Genomic DNA, 18,312 nt, shown 5'->3' on the forward strand with positions numbered 1-18,312 from the left:
GGAAATACAAGGCACCATTGGTGCTGCCCTCCAAAAAGCCCAAGCTACCCCGCCTAAAAAGGTTATCCCATACAGGTTTAACCAAAGGAATCCGAGATGTTGGAAGACCAATGGTTAAAACTGATGTTGTAACCTTTTTGTCTAGCCTTTAACCAAGACCATATTGAGAACATAGCATCTTCCATGACCTTCTGCGGCTCGAAAGGTTTGTTTTGGAATATGAGGAAGTTCCTATGCTTCCATATAGTACTTGTCAACGCAACCCACCATCCACAGCAAGTACTATGATTTCTCTCAGCTCCAAAACCATCACAAAACTGAAGAAAATGGTCCACTGGAGAGACTGATAGAGGTCCCATAGCCTGAATCCAGCTCATGGACTCCCACCAAAGCCCTAGTACCTTCTTGCAATTGAAAAATAGATGCCCCACCTCCTCTTGCACATAACCACATAAAGGACAAGCAGTATCCTGAATGTTCACCCCTCTCCTTGAAAGATTAGCTCTAGTGGGGAGTCTGCAACTTAAAAGCTTCCAAGTGAAAACTGAATGTTTTGGAGGGATTTTCATATTCCAAAGTAACTGTGATGTTCTCCTATCCAAGGTTGGTGAAGAAGGAGTTATCAGTAGATTATAGGCAGACTTAGTGGTATACACCCCACTAGGGTCAGCTTTCCATAACATAACATCTTTAACATATCTCTGAATGTACATGGAATTGATCTCCTCCATAAAATTCACAGCTTGATCACTCTCATAATCAAACAGATTCCTCCGCCACTTGAGATTCCAACTCCACCTGTCTTGGTCAAAAGTCCCCATCATAGAAATGAGATCATCTTGCTGTTCATTGATGAGAAACAACTGATTGTATTTCTGTTGGAGAGTAAAATCCTCCCCTATCCACTTGTCTTTCCAGAAATAAACTTTATCCCCACAACCCACGTTCCATCTCATGCAATGCTGAAAAATGCTCTGCCCATCATAATGATACAACTTTCTTAGATCCCTCCACCAACCAGAATGTCTTCCTTGAGCCCGAGCAGACTTCAAGGCCTCCCAACCTCCATACTTAGAATTGATAATCCTAACCCAAAGCTGTTGGTGATCAGAAGCTAAGGCCCAAATCCATTTGCCCAACAAAGTTGTATTAAATTTTGCTATGTCTTTTATCCCTAGGCCCCCCTCACACTTGGGAAGACAAACGATGTCCCATTTCACCCAAGGAATTTTTTTATTATCTTGGTCTCCTCCCCACAGAAAGTTCCTCTGCAAATTTACCAATCTGTTTATTACCTTTTGAGGGATCTTGAAGAATGACAGGAGGTATATAGGCAGAGCATTAACAACTGAATTGATTGGAGTGATCTTCCCTCCCATGGATATGTTTTTCTGGGCCCATTTAGATAGCTTAGCCTCACATTTTTTAATTAAAGTCTCCCAGACTATACTGCTTGATGATTTAACCCCTATAGGAATACCCCAAGTAGCTGAAAGGGGTTTCTAAAAGACTGCAATTCAAGGTTTGAGCTGCTACATTGATCCAATTAACATCTCCCCCTATAACTCCAAACTGGCTCTTGGCATAATTAATCCTCAAGCCTGATACCATTTTGAAACCTCTCAGCAAAGCCTTCAAAACCACAACATTATCCCAATAACAATGGGGCTAAAGGGTCCCCTTGCCTCAAGCCCCTAGAAGGGACAAACTCCTTTGAGGGACTACCATTAACTAAAACTGATATGGTTGCTGTTGTGAGACATGCTGAAATCCATTGTCTCCACTTTGGACAAAATCCCATTCTTTGCAGCATATAGTCAAGAAAGGACCATGAGACTGAATCGTAAGCCTTTTCGAAGTCCACCTTGAATACCATAACCGGCTTCTTACATCTGCAAGCTTCCTTTATCACCTCATTGAGGATTAAGGTTCCATGCAGAATGTGTCTTTCTTTGATGAAGGCTGTCTGTCTCTCATCAATAAGAGCATATATAACTAGCTTCAGTCTATTTGCTAGTAACTTGGCTATGACCTTGTACATACAGCCAATCAAGGAGATTGGTCTATAGTCATCAAAAGTCTGAGGGTGATTAATTTTGGGAATTAGAGCCAGGAATGAAGCATTGCTGCCTTTAGGGAAGCAACCATGGACATGAAACTCATCTACAAATCTTCTGAAGTCAGATTTTACCACCTCCCAAAATTCTTTAATGAAATTGAAGTTAAAACCATCCGGTCCAGGGCATTTCTCCCCACCACAGCTCCACACTGCATCTTTGATTTCCTGGTCTGAGAAAGGAGCAATCATAATTTGTCTCTACCTCTGATTAATTGAGGAGAAATTAACTCCATCAAGGGTAGGTCTGATATTGTGCATTTCAGTGAATCTATTTTGGAAAAAGCTCACAGCTTCATTCTTAACTGCAATGGGGTCGTGAACCCATACACCAGCAATGAGAATTCCATGCAGACTATTATAACTTCTTCTGAAATTTATGACTTTATGGAAATATGCTGAGTTGCAGTCCCCTTGTTTCAACCATCTTTCTCTAGATTTCTGTCTTAAAAGGGATTCAAAAGCATTTGAGGCCTCCCACAGTTGTTGTAAGGAAACAGAAAACCTTCTGCAGTGCTTATTTTTCCACCCACATTTTTTTTATCAGCCAAGACAAATCCCGATGCTATGTTAGACGACCAATAGCTGTAGGTGAAGGCAAAGTCCTTGTCAAAGTTCTCCAGTCATCTTTTTTTGTGAATCTGAATACAGCTGCCTGCAACATCATTACAGAAACAATATGCTATCTCAAGCTCTCTGTCAAACAAGTGTCTTCTCCATTTAAATTTCCACTCCCACCCTTTTTCCACCCACATACTGCAGATGCTGCAGAATTTGTGCCTTAAATAAGCTGCAGTGCTTATTTTTGTAAAAGCTACAGTGCTCGTACATAACTTCAATTAATTTGAATCTGCTTTGCAAATGCTGCAGAATTTCAGGCTTAACCAAATTAGGATTTTCCACTCAGAAACCATTAATTTGCAGCATGAAGACACCACTCCTTAGATTGACCAAAAGCTTGTAAAGCATTGATTTGATACTGCTTCCCTCATCATGTGGCTCATGATGTTTACAATTTAATGATCCTTTGCTACCCTGCAATGAGACACACAAACACACACACATAGAGACAAACACACGCAGACACAAACACAAACACACACACACACATAAAGATACACACACACACACACACACACAGTCACGCACACATAAAGACACAGACAAAGACACAAACACACTGAGCCACAGACACACACAGAGACCCACACACAAAGACACACACACTGAGTCATAAACACACACATACACAAACACACTCACACACATGGACAGACACACACACATAAAGAGACAAACACACGCACACACACACAGAGATAAAGAGACAACCACAAACACACACACACACACACATAATTTTTGTTTTATACTCTAAGTTTTTACATTTTTTCCCATAATTTTAAAAACAAAGAGATTAAAATATTTTACAATTTTATATTTTTCATTTTTACTTCAACCAATTGAATTAGATTTCTTGATAATTTTACTTGTACAATATTTCAATTTTATATTTTTCATTAACTATACATGTATTTTTTCCACCAAATAATTTGCACTTTGTGCATGCTAGCTAAACCCTTTCTTGGGAGTGAATTAGTTTACGTCCTAATAAGAGGAAATTAATTAGTTGCTGAAGTTATTGCTTTGCACTGTAGTAGTTAGATGGTCCAAATCCTTTTCAGTAATTAGCTGACCAAATAAGCATTTCAGACTCAAAGACAAAAGGGAGAGAGAAATAGAAATAACTAATTAAGGATGGTTTATCATGTATGCATTATCCTAGTATTGGTAATGCGTATATGAATCGTCTATTGAATATAACACAACAAAAGTTTAGGTGGTATATCACTCTCTGTCTACATGCATTGTTTATTTTTGTTGCAATCACATCTCAACCTTTCATACTCAGAATAATGAAATATATAAACCAATTTAATTAGAAAATAAAAATGTATGAAAGAGATAAATAAAATAGGATTTGTTTATTATTTCGTTGCAAAACGAAAACAGAAAATGAGTACTAATTAATTTTTTTTGTGTATAGTGTTGCAACCTATCCTTCGGCGGGAGGGTGATGCGGGGCTCACGGGTGCGTCTTCCAAGGTAGGAAGGCGCGTGGAGTCGCCACCAACGTTTATTCGATGAAAATGTCAGAAAAACCAGAAAGGTGTGTGTGGTCTACGAACTTTGAGTGTGAAAGGTTCAGGAGTTGTATTTACGCACGAGGAAGGTATTAGCACCCCACGCGTCCGTCACAAGGGACGGCAGGCTTTAATCGAGTGTGCAAGACATGACTTCAAAATTATGTATTTTCCCTTTTTTTATGTTTTTTTAGCTTTTTATGGGTTTTTTTTGTATTTTTTTATCTTTTTGTGGTCGACAAGGGTGTTTCCCTCGCTCCTACGTATCCTTAATTGCGATGAGCAAATCAGACCTACGTAGTTCTTTTAGAACTAAATGTTGGTTAAGTTGTTTTTATCTTTTTTCGCAAGATATGTTTTAACCGAACAAAAGTCATTTAAGGCGTTGGACCATTAAATGATCTTTTGATTTTTGGAAAGGAGAGAAACATTAAGGCGTTGGACCATTAACGATCTCTTGGTTTTGAAAGGAGAGAAACGTTAAGGCGTTGGACCATTAACGATCTCTTGGTTTTGAAAGGAGAGAAACATTAAGGCGTTGGACCATTAATGATCTCTTGGTTTTTGAAAGGAGAGAAACGTTAAGGCGTTGGACTATTAACAATCTCTTGGTTTTTGAAAGGAGAGAAACGTTAAGGCATTGGACCATTAACTATCTGTTGGGGTGGTCGACAAAAGCGGGACTTTTGCTCCTACATATCCTCAATTGTGATGAGGAAATCAGACCTACGTAGTTCTTGCAAATTGTGGTAAAGTTATGTGTTGATTTTATGTTTTTGAACGGTCAATGTTAACCGATAAAAGCAAAGAGGATTGTTTAAGGCGTTGGACCTTAAAACGGTTTTGAGTGACTTTTATGGACAAAGCTTGATTTGTGAGTTGATTTTAGCCTTAGTTTCACTTTTCTTATTAGTCAATTCATTCAAGGAAACTTTCAAAGAAAAACGTCCGATTGATTTTTTTGATTATTTTATTCAAAGATATTTTGATTATTTTATCCTTATTTGCCTTTTTTTTATTTAACCGAGGTTACAGCGTGAACGATCGGTTAGATTTCATTTTAAGAGTGATTAAACGAGATTACAACACAAATGATCGGTTGAAATTCAAAAGTGAACGAGATGAAGATGAAAGCAAACAAAACAAGAAATGAATTGAAATTCTCGAATTCGAACACTTACCGGTTGAAGACCGAAGAACGAAAGAAGAATGGACGAAGAACGGTGAAGAATGACGGAAAATCTTCATGGATTTGCTCATGGAAACGTCTCGGAAGCGTTACGGAAGCACCTCAGCTTGGATTTTCTTCACGGAAACACGTTTTTTCACCCAAAAAAGCTGAAATGCATAGCATATGGGTTAGGGATCCTTGAAACTCAGCCTCCTCCCCCTATTTATAGGAGAAATGGGGAGGTGCTTGCCGCCCAGAGGCTTCTTGAGGAAGATTTCTGAGCGCACGCCAATTACTAAGTTCACCGCCCTTTTCGTACTTTATGTAAAAGTTACGAAAGCCTTACGGGAGCATTTCAAACTTGATTTTCCTCTTTTTTCTCTTCCCTTTCACCAATATTAAGTGAAATATGATAATCCAAGGTTTTTAGAAATTTTATGGAAGCCCCACATGCTCCGGATGTCATTTTTTAACAAAATGGAGGTGGTTTCTGCCCAGAGGTTTCTTGAGAAAGATTCCTGAACGCATTCCATAATTGATAAGTCCACCCCTTCTAGAATGAAGTTTCCTGAGTGCACCCCTGTGTTTGATAAGTTCACCCCCCCTACTTTTGTGTTTTTGGCTATTTTTCTTTCCGAAACGTCCTAAAACTTTACGGATTCCATGGCAATGAATATTAAACATTTTGAAGTAGTCAAACGGAGGTCGCATGCCGACAAACAATGGTATCCGGAAAAAATTAGGGTATGACATATAGCAAGTGTATTTTAGATTTAAATAAACTTTAAAAATAAAAATTAATTCAAAAGAATAAAACATGTTTTCATTATTGATAAAGAATTCAAATTTAGTAAATAAGAATAAACTAAAAAAAGATGTAACAATAACAAATTAAAGAAAAAATTATGAAAAAAAAATTATTTAAATTAAAATGGAATATATATATATATATATATATATATATAAATATATATATATAATGTTAATTTTTTTTAAAAATCAAATGATATTATTAGTCGTTAAATAATTATATGATAAACTTACTTTACTCTCTAAAGTATAAAACTAAAAAATAATAGTAAACTAATATAGTTTTAAGAAAAAATTACTACTGTATAATAATATAAGAAACTAAAATATAAAATAATAGAAAAAATAGTATTATAAAAAGAAAAAAAATAAAAAAATGATTAACATAATAATAAAGAGATAAATTACAAAAAAAAAAACTGAAGCAGAAAACCTGTTTTATTGTTTTTAAAACGACATATGAGAGAATTGTCTTAAAATCAAGTTTCTGATGTTATATGAGGGGGAAAGGTTTTGTTTTGTTTTAAAATATATATTCTAACTAAATAATAGAAATTGTCAATCACTTAATTTGAATGGGACTAAGTTTCTGATGTTATATGAGGGGGAAAGGTTTTGATGATTAGAGGAGTTGTAACTTTTTTTTTATCATAACTTGAAATATCTATTAATTTTTATCATCACTAATTTTCATTAGAAATTTGTCTGACCTTTTTAAGTAAGATTATTAAAAAAATTTAATCACATTTTTTATCTACCGTACTTGAATCGCCACCTCTTGAGACATTCCTTAATGAGATAGACCGACATGGTGAGGTCGTTGTACCTTCTTTTTATTGTATATTCACGTTGAAAGGAATTACTCTTTAATTATTTGTTAGAGTTAGAGTTAAAAACACCCTTTATGCCCACACAAAAAGTATATTGTCTTTATTTCATTTTATAAAAACATTTGATTTTTTTTTTGTACAATGACAATAATAAGGTTAGCATAAATTTAAATATGTTTCAAGTGTTTCAAATTTTGAAGTCTCTCAAATAGACTTTTTTTTTTTCTTTTCTATTTCTCCAGTTTTCCTAATTTCATCTCTTATTTAGAATTCAAATATAAAATGCTTATACATTTACGCCACGCGTTTTATAAAAACTGGTAGCTACCTACCCGCACTCCATAAACGGACCAGTTTTTAGTTTATAGTAACGAAAGTGAGGTTTGATTCTACATCACTTGTAATTTTGATCCCATCTATTATTTGAATATAAAAAATTGATAATATATAGGATTATATATATATATATATATATATATATATATATATATATATATATATATACTTTAATGCCTTATTTATTTTTCACACACATATTTTAGAAATATATAAAAATAAAATATAACTTTTATCGTCTTTTTTTTCATACACAAAATTAAATCACTTGATTTGTACATTTTGTGGAGAGGACTGTTGAAGATTAATCTAGAAAAGTGTAAATGTATAATTGGTGGTCCATTATCTAGAGAGCTTTGTTAGAATTAATGTCTCATGTGAAAGACATGTGACTTATGTAGGGACTAATAAATAAATAATTAATGAGTAAGGGCTAAATTGTAATTGGGCTTAATAGGAGAAGTTCCTAGAACTAACTGTTACTTGATGGGAGTAGTGGTTATAAAAGGGGTTTAATATCCACTAGCGTGAAATAAGGTCCCCTTCCTGACCAGAAAAGTGTTCTCTCTCATCCATAGTCATCACGAACAGAGAGAGGCAGAAAAGAAAGGCCTAAGAAAGTAAAATCTTATTTCTCTCATTTTTCAAGGAAATCAAAGTGCACCGGAAAGAAGTTCCTATAGAGAAAGGTACACATCATTATCTATTGTTTATTGATTGTTTGTGAGAATCATAGGTTCCAAATTCTGTTGTTTCCTATAATTGATAGTCTAGGAAACCCTTTAAAGATTTTACATGTGGTATCAAAGCCAGTGTTATGAAATTTATGATTCTCCAAGAATGATTTAATTTCTCTCAATTATGCATGAACCCTAATTATGAAATTTAGGGATTTTTAAATTATGTTACATGTATTTTCAATTACATGTTTTGATAACGTGCCTTTCATGTTAATTATATTTTCTGCTGCAAAGTATGAAATTCTGTATATATAAAACTTTATGAGAAAGCTTTTGTCGCCGCCATTCACGCACGTTAAGCATTTAACTAGAATGAAAGTAGAGAAAGCCATTAATTTATTTTTAATGGAGAAAGGCTAATTCCAATGTTTTGAAAAGTTGTGTGGCCGTACAGTAGGTTACCTTTAATTCCAATCTTTTTGAAAAGCTGCGCATCGTACCTAGGTGTAGGTACCTAGGGTTACTTTTAATTATAATGGTTAGAAGAGGCGTACCAAATAAGTCAACGCAGGTAGAATGAATATTTTGGAAATTGCTATTTGCAATCTTTGTTTGTTATTTCCAATCCCACCGACCTCTTTTTTCTTCCGAATGTTATTGTTGAATGTTATTGAAGGATTGAAAGTTTATGTCTTATAATTAAATTAATGTGAATGTTTTAAAATTATTGGTGGCAGTAAATATGTATATGCTACATATTCCTTTGAATGTGTTTGAATGCAAAATACAAATAAATGTGAATATTATTTTATGGCCTGGAATGAAATTAATAGAATGACTATGAATTGTTAATAACAATAAGTATGTGCAGGCCATATATATTTGGTTGGAATTAAATGTACGTTGAATTTGTTAGTCACCAAAGTGGCCAAATTTGTTAGGTTATTTAATTCTAAATTAATGATTATTTCAATTATAATTGGTTGGAATTAAATGTATGTTGAATTTGTTAGTCACCAAAGTGACCAAATTTGTAAGGTTATTTGATTCCAAATTAATGATTATTTCAATTATATTTGGTTGGAATTAAATGTATGTTGAATTTGTTAGTCACCAAAGTGGCCAAATTTGTAAGGTTATTTAATTTCAAAATTAATTATTATTTTGATTACTCATAGAATAATGAATGCTAAATTATATGGTTATTGGTTTATGGGTAATTAAAATTCATTGTTATAAGGCATTTATGGATCGCCCAAAGGTTGATTAGTTTTTCTTATAATTAATGAATATAATTGTAGGCGATTTGTGTGTATCATTAGTTTTATTTATGTGCCCAAAGGAAATAGATACTACTAATTGGTGCATATTTAATTGCCAAATAATGTTAAAATTATATTAGCATCATTATGTTTGTATGTTATGTGTTGGTGTATCACCCAAAGGAGAACATCAATATACATTGACCGTTATCTGAATGAATCATATGTATGACATGTATTTTATGTCTCAAAACACTTATGTGAATTTTATTATGTAATACATGTTCTCAATTAACTAAATTCTTATGTATCATCTGTGCCAATTTTAATGGGCTTAACTTCTCTTACTGAAATGAGCAAGTCCAATTTCACCTCGGTGTTTTGGATCATGAGCTTGCTATGTTGGAAGAGAAGTTTGTTACTATTATTGATACTAGTAGCAATGAAGAGAAAGTTCATTATAAAGCTTGAGAAAGATCTAACAGACTCAGCCTAATGTTGATGAGAATGACTGTTGCAGACAGTATTAAGACAACTCTCCCTAAAATCAAAAGTGCTAAAAGGTTTATGGGATTAGTGGGAGAGTGCTCTCAAACAGCTGATAAGTCTGTTGCTAGGACATTAATGAGTACATTGATCAGCATGAAGTTTGATGGTTCACGTACTATGTAGAACATGTCATTGAGATGACAAACATTATAGCAAGACTTAAGACCTTAGGAATATAATGGCTGTGAATGAGAACTTTCTTGTTCAGTTTATTCTAAACTCATTACCGTCTGAGTTTGATCCGTTCTAAATGAGCTATAATACCATGAAAGATAAATGAAATATGCATGAATTGCACAATATGTTAGTTCAGGAAGAAATGAGGCTTAAGAATCAAGGAAGTCACTCTCCATTATGTAAGCCACCAAGAAAATCAAGGAGCTCGAAAGAAATTTATGAAGAAGCATGATAAAGGCAGATGGTAATTAAAGATCAATACTCTTTGCAAATCCAGAGGAAGGTATCAAAGGGAAATAATTGTCAATTTTGTAGGAAATCAGGACATTTCCAGAAGGATTACCTAAAGTGCAAGTCTTGGTTCAAAAAGAAAAGTGAGCTTAAAGCTCATGTATGTTTTGAATCAAATTTAACTGAAGTTTCCCATGATACATGATGGATTAATTTTGGATGTATGACTCATGTTTCTAACGCCATGCAGAGATTTCTTACAATCCAAACCATAAGCCTAAATGAGAAGTTCGTCTTCATGGGAAATAAAGTGAAAGCTCCAGTGTAAGTAGTCGAGACTTATTATTTAAAACTCGACACTGGACATCATTTAGATTTACTGGAAACTCTTTACATACCTAGTTTATCTAGGAATTTAGTTTTATTATCTAAACTTGATGTTACTGGATACTCTTTTAATTTTGGTAATGAATGCTTCAATTTATTTAAGTATAATAATCTCGTTGGTACTGGTATTCTTTGTGATGGTTTATATAAATTGAAAATAGACAATTTGTATGTTGAAACTATTTTAACTCTGCATCCTAATGTTGGCACTAAATGTAGTTTAGTGAATGAAAGATCTGCTTTCTTGTGGCATAAATGTTTAGGTCACATTTCTAGATAAAGGATGAAAAGATTAATAAAGAATGAAATTCTTCCACATATATCTAGATTTTACAGATCTAAATATTTGTGTGGATTGTATTAAGGGAAAACTAGCAAAACATACAAAGAAAAGAGCTACAAGAAGCACTTAGCTTCTTGAAATTGTGTATACTGATATTTGTGGACCTTTTGATGTTAGTTCTTTCGGAAAGGAAGGATACTTTATCACCATTATTGATGATTATTCATATTACGGTTATGTCTACTAACTGCCCGAGATTTCTTAGGCAATGGGTGCCTTAGAAATCTACTAGAATGAAGTAAAATGGCAATTAGACATAAATGTGAAAATTATTAGATATGATAGAGGTGGTGAGTATTACGGAAGATATGATGAAACTAGGCAACACACAGGTCCATTTGCTAAGCTTCTTCAGAAACGTGGCATTTGTGCGCAATACACAATGCCCGGTACACCATAACAAAATGGTGTATCAGAAAGGCGTAATAGAACTTTAATGGATATGATTATGAGTATGTTAATCAATTTGACTTTACCTGTATCTTTGTGGATGTATGCCTTGAAAACTGCCATGTATTTGTTGAATAGGGTTCCTAGTAAGGCAATTCCAAAGATACCTTTGAACTGTGGACAAATAGGACACCTAGTATAAAGCACCAGCATGTTTGGAGTTGCCAGGCAGAAATAAGGATTTATAATCCGCAAGAAAGAAAATTGGATGCAAGAACAACCAGTGGATATTTCATTGGTTATCCAGAAAAATCAAAGGGTATATGTTTTATTGTCCTAATCATAGTATGAGAATTGTCGAAACTGGAAATGCAAGGTTCATTGAAAATGGTGAAATCAGTGGGAGTACAATTCCACGAGAAGTGGAAATTAAGGAAGTTAGAGTGCAAGTCCTTTTAGCTTGTGCCTCTAGTAGTAAGGTGATTGATTCTTTTAGTTATTGTTACAAAATTAATGAAGAAGAGCAACACAATAATTAACCCCTGATGCATAATGAACCTATTATGGAAGAATCGTAGGAAGTAGCATTAAGAAGGTCTCAAAGAGAAAATGAGACCAGCTATTTCGAATGACTATGTGGTATACCTACATCAAACAAAAACATAATTAAGCATTAATGATAATGATCCAGTTTCATTTTCACAAGCTGTAAGCTATGATAATTCTGAGAAGTGATTAAATGCCATGAAAGAAGAGATAAATTTTGGAACATAATGGTGTTTGGGACCTTGTAGAATTACCAAAGGGTTGTTAGAGAGTTGGTTGTAAGTGGGTCTTCAAGATTAAACGTGACTCTCATGGTGACCTTGAATGTTACAAGGCTAGACTTGTTGCTGAGGGATTTACTCAGAAAGATGACATTGATTATAAAGATACGTTTTCACCGGTCTCACGAAAAGATTCTTTCAGGATTATCATGGCATTAGTAGCCCATTATGACTTGGAGCTACATCAAATAGATGTGAAAACCGCATTTCTTAATGGAGATTTAGAGGAGAATGTTTATGTGGACCAACCAATGAGGTTCTCAGTTGAAGGAAAGGAACACATGGTGTGCAAATTAAAGAAATCAACATACAGTCTTAAACAAGCTTCCCACCAATGATATTTGAAGTTTAATGATACCATTGTTTCCTTTGGATTTAAGGAAAATATTGTTGATCGGTGTATATATCTGAGGGTCAGTGGGAGTAAGGTTATGTTTCTAATCTTGTATGTTGATGATATATTGCTTGCAACTAATGATCTTGGTCTTCTTCATGAGACTAAGAAATTTCTCTCTAGAAACTTTGAAGTGAAAGATATGGGCGAGGTAAGCTATGTGACAGGGATAGAAATATTCCATAGTAGATCACAAAGATTGTTAGGCTTATCTCAGAAAGCATATATCAATAAAGTACTAGAGAGAATCAAGATGAAAAGGTGTTTAGCATCACCTGTTCTAATTTAGAAAGGAGACAAATTTAGTCTCACACAATGTCCTAAAAATGATATGGAACAAAAACAAATGAAAGTAATTTTTGTATGCATCAGTTGTTGTTGCATCTGAAAGCTGAATTTGTAGTATGTTTTGAGGCTACAATTCAAGCTAACTGGCTACGGAACGTTATTTCAGGGCTTGGAATTGTCAACAGTATTGCTAGGCCGCTGAAAATGTATTGTGATAACTCTGCAACAGTATTTTGTTATTCATAATCATTAAGTGTAATTTATCTTATGCATTTTAGTGACACTCTAAGCTCAATTATGATATGTTTCTGATTACCTATTTTCTATGTTTGCATGCATGTTTGTGTTAGAGTAATGTTAACAGGTTTTATATTGAATGAAGACATTATGTTGGACCAATTATGTACTCCTAACTAATGGTCAAATTAAGGAGAAGACTAATTTGTAGTACATTGAAGGGAATATGTCGATTAGATGATGTACAACTGCCATGACTCGAATTGGTTCATATTCTTAATCATGAAATTATGATGTACCCAATGTACAGAACAATTTAGTCATTTTTAATGCGCATTATGTTAGTTAATCTATTTATTTATTTAGTCCATAATGTTTATTAATGTCACATGAGTCAAGCGAGAGAATGTTAGAATTAATGTCTCATGTGAGAGACATGTGACTTATGTAGGGACTAATAAGTAAATAATTAACGATTAAGGGTTAAATTGTAATTAGACTTAATATGAGAAGTTTCTAGAGCTAACTGCTACTTGATGGGAGTAGTGGTTATAAAAGGGGTTTAATATCCACTAACGTGAAATAAGGTCCCCTTCCTGACCAGAAAAGTGTTTTCTCTCACCCCTAGCCATCACGAACGGAGAGAGGGAGAAAAGAAAGGCTTAAGAAAGTGAAATCTTATTTCTCTCCTCTTTCAAGGAAATCAAAGTGCACCAGAGAGAAGTTCCTATGGAGAAAGGTACACATCATTATCTATTGTTTATTGATTGTTTGTGAGAATCATAGGTTCCAAGATCCTGTTGTTTCTTATAATTGATAGTCTAGGAAACCCCTTAAAGTTTTACAAGTTCTACACCTATGGAGATGGATGGTAGATGATAGATGAGTCTAGAAGACTCTAGGACTAAGTAGTATAGAAGTGTGTAGAAATCACCTATGTAACCTATATAAAGGCATAAGTTGTAGCAAACCATGTAATGTAAGAAAATAAGCTAATAAGCAAAATTCAAGTTAAGGTGTCAATTTTCTGAAAACTCATCCTCTTCCTACTCCCATCATTTTTATCATACATTTCTACCATATCCTTCCATAGAAAAAAGGCATAACCACGTCTGATATCCTAGCAAGGACGGAAAGTACAAATCTCATATGGTTAGAAGGAATTCAATATCTTGTTCACTTGCTGGATAGAATTCACTATCAGAAAGAAAAAATGTATCTTTGATGACGATTCTTTGATATATTTCATGATGGTTTTCTGATTGTTTTAGAATGGGAGATTTGATATCAGTTTCGTGAGAAATCAAGTTTTAAAAAATCATCATTTTAATACAGTTTTTAAGTAAAAATCATCTAAAAAGTGTAACTTTTTAAAACAACTTTTACATAAAAATCATCTTAAAATGTATTTTTTAAAAAATTTAAAATATTGAGGATTCTAAGATATTTTTTTTACATCATAATCATCTTAGAATAATATTTTTTTAAAAAAATAAAAAATTAAGGATTCTAAAACGATTTTCCTAGAAACTGTCTAAGTACTTTCTAATACAATTTCTGGGAAATCGTCTTAAAATTTTTTTGAAAATAAATTTTAAAAAAACATTAAGGATTCTAAGACAATTTTTTGAAAAAACATCTTAGAAAATATATTTTCTAAAATAATTTTTTAGAAAATTATGTTGTAATGTATTTTTTTTAAAAAAATTCAGAAAATATTTTCAGAAATCTCCTATTATCTATGGGTTTAAATAAAACCACTACAATTATGGAAGGACAAAAGGAAACTGAGAAACACAAGCCACACAAGCTCCCATTATCTATGGCTTCAAATAAAAACACAATAATTATGGAAGGACCAAAAGGAGTGTGATTCTATATGTACTTGTATAACTGCATGGGCAAACAAATCCCAGCTTGATTTGTGGCAGAATTTATTGACAGAATTTATTCCTGCATGTTAAAAATATTTATGTGTATCAATTTGTGTTAAATTGAGTTGGTGTATCATAGTGTTAAAAATTTCAAATAGGTTGTATCAATGCATTCATAAGTTAGACTGTAATTATCTTAATCAGTCTAATATTTTTGTGGACAAGATTAATTATGAGATATGATTTGATTGTTTACACATTGGCTATAAAATGAAAATCATTAACCTATAAAACACACTAGCCACTAAAAAAAGAGATTCATTTACCTCCAAAATTCTACTCAACTCATTTCTTCCCGTTTCTTTCCTTTTCTTTATGAATGAAGATATGATCAATTTTTTCTATTTTATGAATGAGGATATAACTCATTTTCATCTTTTTAAATTTTGTTGGATTTTGAGTTTGCTTACTAATTGGTTCTCTAGGCTTCATACTTGACCTTTTGCAATTTGAGAGTGAGATACATTATTGTCTCATTTTTTGTTATTTATTTAATATTTTTAGTAACCTCTTTTAATTTTATTGTGTATGAATTTGCTTATACTAATTACTATTTTTCCAGGTATGGAATTTTAAACCCATGTAGAAGATTTTGTTCTACTTGCTTGAGTCTCCCCCCCCCCCCCCCCAAATGGTAATAATCTCTATTTAGTGGGACCCAAATGGAATTCACCCCATAATAGATAATAAGGAATATATTCAAAACAATGTTTAAAAGCGTGTTGGTAGTATAAGAAATTGAACATGTCATGGCAAAAAAGCGAAGAATGAAGGTATCTTTTCGTTGAAGTTCCCAAATTGCTCAGTGAACCAGATTTAATAGAAGATTGAAATATAGTAACTGATATAATGTCTTACCATATTAAGTTCATATGCTTCAGATACACAATGAAAGGCGTGCAAAGAATATGGTGGAATAGGATCACAGACCTTCTTTAGGAGCTCTCATTCTCATTAGAATGAGCCATCTGAAGACAATGAACAAAAGTTGTCGTAAAACACCATTTTGTAGAAGAAATATATGCACAAAATAACTAAAAAAAATTTTAAACATTCATGTATTTTCTATGGAGTAAGCACTATTATAGCAGGCGCATTCTACATCAGTTAAATCGGTCATTCTACATCGGTTATGGACCTATGTTGTAGAAGACGATGTAAAAAGGGGTTGGTGTTTTACGACGGTTGTGGGAAACGATGTAGAATGGCGTGAATTCTACAACAGTCGCTTGGTTGGACCGATGCAGATTGACTTCTATTCTACTACGGTCCCTTGGCATAGACTGATGTAGATTTCCATAATTTAACATCGGTTGTCTAATTAACCGATGTAGAATGTCATGAATTCTACATCGGTTTTCCAACTAACCGATGTAGGATATTCATAATTCAACATCGGTTGTTCTAATAACCGATGTTGAATCATTTTTTTTTCATATGTCTTCGTTAGTGACAATAACAACATTATACCTGCAGTTCTTTTTTAAAAAAACTTTAAAAAAATTCAAAAAACTGGAAAACTAAGAAAAAATAAAATTGAAAAATGTCTATCATAAAAACATAAGAAAATATGTATGAATTAATGAAATAAATATGATGTGTACGACATTCTTTTATGTTATACAAAGTGGTGAACTGTTTAAATATCATTTATGAGAAGTAATATTTATAATTGTACTTAAATTTTTTGACCTTTATTTTTAATCTCCTTGCAATGATTTTCTCCAATTGAAAGATCTATATACAAGAACCGCATGTAGACTGGTATTTCACACCATACACTAAAATAAAGGCTCAAACACATAAGCTCCACTACTTGTAATTGGCATCATACATCCAAACATGGAATCACAAAATGCACTTACAATTTTGACAATTTTGAGATGTTGCCATAAGATTCTGGAATGTTATTTCCACCAAAGTCATTGTTATCAAGTTGATATGCAAGAACAACAAGATCAGAAAAATACTTTAAAAATCTATTTACCAAGAAGGGAATACTTACTGAATACTACTGTAGACACAGAAACATTAAAAAAATAAACAAAGGATCTAAAAGCTTTATGATAATAAAAATAGTAACTTTCCAGTATTATGACACGTTAGGAAAATTAAAGCATTTACTTAGTTTTTAAATTTCAACTTTTTAGAATTTCACTTGCAAAATAATGATTTGGAATGGAAACAATAAATGGCATCAATTCTCGTAGTGGGAAAGGCTTTTCTTGTTGTTCTAGTCTGCCAACCCATAGCTTTACAGATCTTAATTACATTCCATTTAATTACGTTACTTTAGCTCTATGATTTAGACTTGCATAAATCTATAATTTCCTTTTTCTTCTTGGATCCGAAGGAGATCTAAAACCTGTTGCGGGGAGGCTATAGGGGGAGAGCAAGCCAAAGTGGTGCAAAGTGATCTATGCACAAACTACTCACAGGGGGAGAGCAAGCCAAAGTGGTGCAAGGTGATCTATGCACAAACTACTCACATTTTGAGAGTTTGGCATAGAATTCAGGAGGGAAATGACCAGTGGATTAACGATTTAAAGATGGAAGGGGTGCATCATAACATAAATTTGTCATTTCTAAATAGTACATTTGTTAAAATTTTCCATGGAAAAGCATATTTGAATAATAAATTAAAATGAAAGCAAATGAATTCTTTTGGTACCTTATAGTTGAAATAAAAATATTTTCAATTTATTATTGAGTCTAATTAGAAAGGTAATTTAGCCACCTAAGTAAGAATTAAAAACAAAAACAGAGGGAGAAAAGAAAGGAAAAAGAAAAACTAAAAACCAACACATATTTTAATATGTAAAAATAGATGTTCTCATGTCAGTTTTTCACATGATAAGTCAAGTGAACGAAAAACAGTGAATTAGCTAATAGAGATTAAAATTTAAAACCAAGGGGAAGAGAAGTGAAATGTCCTGAACCCACATAAAGAATATGTGCTCTATTCATCCAAACTAAATGAGGTTAAAGACATACATACAAGCATATTTAATACAGTTTAATAAACCATACAGTATCCTATTTACCATGACCATTCAATTACAAACCTGTTTTGGGCATGAAAGATAGCTTTCTCCCCACCCACCATCCTTTTTCTGTGTTGAAAGTAGAAATTTAACGGCTTTGCGAATGGCAGCACAATTAGTGTAAGTTTTACCCACCGCTGCAAGACCACGAAGTGCAAACCA

Source organism: Glycine soja, chromosome 20 (genome assembly GCF_004193775.1).
Source record: "Glycine soja cultivar W05 chromosome 20, ASM419377v2, whole genome shotgun sequence".
NCBI classification, from domain to species: domain Eukaryota; kingdom Viridiplantae; phylum Streptophyta; class Magnoliopsida; order Fabales; family Fabaceae; genus Glycine; species Glycine soja.